This window comes from Benincasa hispida, chromosome 11 (assembly GCF_009727055.1).
Source record: "Benincasa hispida cultivar B227 chromosome 11, ASM972705v1, whole genome shotgun sequence".
NCBI classification, from domain to species: domain Eukaryota; kingdom Viridiplantae; phylum Streptophyta; class Magnoliopsida; order Cucurbitales; family Cucurbitaceae; genus Benincasa; species Benincasa hispida.
In genome coordinates this window covers 57,465,053-57,470,080 of record NC_052359.1, presented here as the reverse complement: position 1 = coordinate 57,470,080, position 5,028 = coordinate 57,465,053, and positions in this window count along the sequence as shown.

Sequence of the window (5,028 nt, the reverse complement as noted above, 5' to 3'; positions counted from 1 at the left end):
AATGGTTGAATTCTTAGCCAAATTCCAAATTCCAAAAACTACTTCTTGAAAACTACTCTTTTTTTTTTTTTTTAGAGTTATAGAAATTTGGCTTGATTTTTTAAATCATTGATGAAAAGTAGATAAAAAAATAAATTTTGAGGTAGAAGTAGTATCCATAAATTTTGTTAGGAATGACTAGTCAATTAGTCATTTGTTGGAATAACCTGTAATAAAATTAGCCAAAAAGTTTCTAAATGTATTTTCATATTTAATTTAAATTTGAAAATGGCTTTCTGTATTTAATTTAGATATGAAATTTTTTCTTATTTAATTTAGATATGAAACGTTTTTCTATATAATTTAGATATGAAATGTTTTCATATTTAATTAATATCTGAAATGTTTTCTACGTTTAATTTAGAAAAACGATGGTTGTTTTAGTCCACAAGAGTGAAATTTGAGTTTGAATGTTATTTTTCTCTATTAAAAATGATTTAATTTTGAGCAAAGTTTCCACTTAATTCCAATCATTCTTCGACGAGTGCACATCTAAGAAGGGTGTTGTGTTAGTAACCTTGGAGAGCAATCGGATTTTGGCGATTTAGCACTAAGGTCGCATCGATTTTTCTTTCAAGGCAGTGGATCTTCCACCACACAACAATGATTGAGAACCGGAATTGAAGACAACTAACAATTTGAAAGCAAAAATTTAAAGAATACCGATTAATTGCACCTCCATCTTCGATCTCCCTCTCCAGATCGAATCAAGAACACTGGAACCGTCAACGGATCTCACACCATTCTCATCTTTGCAACTACTTCAATTCAGATCTGGTCGTCGAAAAAGCACTTAATCAAATTCGAAAAGGTTCATCTCATGGTCGGATCTTAGAAGCGAGTTCAAATTGGAATCCACATTTGCAATCATCTCAGTTGAGTCGATCAATATGGAACTTGAAGAATCCCACTGGAGTTAGTTGTGCATGACATTCTTGTTTGAGGAGAAGTCATCTCTTTGGATGTCAGTGAGGAACTTCAAATCTGATATTATGGTTCAGCTTGGATTTAATGAATGAAGATGTACAAAATTGAGAGGGTAATTTTTCTTTTTAACATATAAGCATAATTGCTTTGTTCTTTATGAATGAATTGTGTTGGAAAGAAATTTTGAGCGATATTATACTTTAATTCTTGTTTTGAGATTGATAAGGAATGATCTAAAAATAAGAAAGACTTTCATTCCAAATTAGGAAGAAAAATTAAGGAAAAATAAAAAGAATTAATTTTGGTAAACTAGATTTAGGAAATAGGTACACTTATTATTATTAATTTTAAATAATAATAATTTGTTGACAAAATCATTCGGCTAGAGACATGATTTGAGAAACTTGGAGAGACAATTCAACATATATAGTTTTCACTTTGTGCTCAACAAATTAGTGATTAATTTTTGTTGAATATGTTCTTGTGATAGAACTTTTGGAATATATGGGTCTTGTAGCATGATATTGAATTTTGTGGTTAAATATCACTAACAATTTGGATGATGATGCTAGTGATCTTTTTCTTGATTTGATTAAGTTTCACATATATTAAAAATATTTTGATTGGTTAAAAATTGAGTTAAACTCGATAGAGACTTCTTGAACTCTTCTTAGACAATCTTGACATACAATTACAATAACCAAAGATTTTTTTTTTTTTTTTTTTTATGTGACCAATTGTCTACAAGCCTCCTAAAATATCCAAAATATAATGCTCAAAGGAGAGCTCTTGTATACAAGGAAAGAATTATAATAATCTTTTTGATAATTAATTCAACATCGATTTTGAGAAAATGCCAATGGTACGTTAGTTGGAAAATGTATTAGGGATTAATTTCTCAAAAAGAATGAAATATAAAGTAGAGAAATATGCTCATGGTGAGAGATATCGTGTAAGGAAAATTGTAAGTTTTTGCTGGTGTAATATCCAACAAGAAAAATAACATTTGTAATACTAGATATTATAGCCATTGAAAATTTGACAAGAAATTATGCATCATTCTATTGTTTGAGGTGTTGACTATTGATCTATTGGACTGTAATCTCTTGTTGAACTGTCGAGTTGAGTTTGCTCTTGATTGATGAGGTTGATGTGACATGTGTTGACACAGTTGGCTCACGTGGTTTATCAGATTGTTCCACAAATTTAATTTTTATATATGGTATGAAAATTTAGCAATTTTATTTTACTGCTATTGTATAGCATGATATTCAATATAACTTGATGAGTACGTATTCGAATATTTCGTGAGTAGTAAACTGTATTATCTTAAATAAGATGCTATTGTACTTGAGCATGTTTATTAACATGTTAGCATGAATGGAAATAATATTCCATGTACGTTATATTTGACAAAGTTTATGCATGATTAAATTATCATGTTTGGTCATTAATTTTTATGAAGTTGAAAAGTATTATTATACTTTTAAATTCAATGTGACCTTATAACATTATTTTGACTCACCTAGCTTGTTTCTAGTATGAAAATATGTAAATTCCATCATTTTTTGTGGAAGCTTGTAAAATTGATGGTAATTTGAGATATTGTCTAAGCTATAAATATGTGGACATTTTATAAGGACTTTTCATGGATATATAAGTTAGAACAATTATCTCCGTTGATATGAGGTTTTTTGGGGTCAAACCTAAAATCAAGGTCATGAGAGCTTATGTCTAAAGTGAATACAATATCATACTATTGTGGAGATATTTAGAGAGTTGCTATCTCTAATAAGTAGTATCAGAGTCGTCCCCTAGCTTAGCCACGTTGATATAAATCCTTCAGTGCCGAACAAAGATGTAATGAAGCTCCAAAAGTAGTCAGGTATGATCCATGATTGAACTCTATTGAATAGGAGGTATACTTTAGTGAAAAGAAGTTTGCTTAGATAAGAGTTAAGTAGATGGATGGTTATTTAAGGGGAGGTTTAGTTGGTCCTTTATTCGAGAGGAGGATCGTTGGGAATGCGACCAAAGTCCCACATTGATTAGATAAGGAGATGCTCATGGATACACAACTATATAATTTCAATTTATTGAGCCTATCTAGGATCATGGAAAGAGAAAGTGAAAATTGAACTTCATGATTTAATAGAATTTCTTAAAGGAAACAAAGCCTTAATAACATTAGTATAATACATCAAATGGATGTAAAAAAGTCATTTCTCAATAGTGGCCTAGCTTCCAAATAATTGTGTGATTAGAACTTTAACGGTACACTAGTAAATATCCATTAATACATGTGTTTGCTCAAAGTTATTTGAGCTAATTGTGTGATTGTATGTTTGTACGCTGATAATATACTTATTTTTTGAACAAACGTAAATGTAATCAATAATACCAAGTTGTTCCCTTCAGATAACACGCACCGTAGGCCATCATCGACCTTCTTCATTTTTTATGAAAAAGAAATCCAATCCCGTGGTCTCCGAAAGCGTTTTCCTTCCTCGTCGAGCCTTTCCTTTAATGGTACAAATCATTAAGCCCCTTAATGGTTCTAACCAAGGGGGTTCAATATTCAATTATGAAACCCTTGGAAAAAGAGGATGAATTGAAATATAATTGCTACACTAAAACTAGTCGTAAAGAACCAACCAGATTGACCTAGTGGACAAATCAGGAATACAGAAACAAAAACAGCCATATAAAGATCGGCGTAGTTGCTCATAGGGACATATCTATCCATCTCGAGTCTCGTTTAGATCGATTTCTATCCATATGTATCAATATCTCCATGGATAGAGATAAAGATAGGTATCCATCTAGATCTTGATTCACTATTTCCATTTTTTTTATTGATTACCTTTTTTTTTACAAGTTATCATTGTCACATTTTGAAATGAATTAGATAAAGGAGAGTTGGCGTAATACTTGGTGTCAAGCTTAGAAAAACTGAGAACAAATTTTATTTGGGTCAACCACACTACATTGGAAAATTGTTAAAGAGATTTGATAGTCATGACGATACTCCTGTAAGAACACCTTATGATGCTAATATGAGCCTTCAGAAAAATAAAGGAGATAATATTTCTCAATCTGAATATGCAAAGATTATAGGAACTGTTATGTTTTTTATGAACTATACTAGACCTATTATTGCATATGTTGTAAGAAGATTGAGTAAATATATACATAATCATGATAGAGATTATTTGATTGCTCTTCATCGTTTATAAAGATATCTTAATGGTACAGTGGATTATTGTTTGCATTTTAATAATTTTTTCCATATAAGAAGGGTATGCAAACTGGGTAACTTAGAAGACGAAGTAAACTTTACTAGTGGATGTATTCTTATTGGGTAGAGGAGCTATTTCATGGAAGTCTACAAAACATACTTGTATAGAAAGGTTCACTATGGAGTTTGAATTTATTGCTCTAGAATTAGCAGGACAAGAGGCTTAGTGGCTTAGAAGCCTACTGGGAGATGTACCATTGTGGGTGGGCATTAGTACAAGTCTCTTGTTGGGTTTTATGTCCTAAAACTCGTGGTTTGTAAACATTAAACTTATTCTGACAATTCAATAAGTTGTCATTGAATATATGAATTGCTTATTTCGTTTTAGAAATAAATCCAATAAACTAAAATATCCATGACTATTACATGAGTACTTGAACTTTATGTGGAGACATAAAAGTGGATCAGGTTTGAATAAATAGTCAAAATGGTTTATAGTATATGAATAAGGTTGGGTACCTTATTCTGGCAACACTGATGCGGTCCACTCTGTAGTTGTTACAAAGAGTTGTAAAATGCTACAAAAAAAGTGATCATAATTCGTACAAGTCATGACATGAGGAGTGGGGTCGTCCTATGCAATGAGTTTGCATAAGATCGGACCACAAAATAAGTCACTCTTACTTTATAACGTTGTTTACTGTTTAAGACTGACTATTTCAAAACGATGACCTAGGTAACTTGACCTTAATCCTGAACTAACTATGAGCTCCTGTTTATTCGGGATTATCCTTAGGTTTGCATAGGTGAGGGTTGGCTCAATA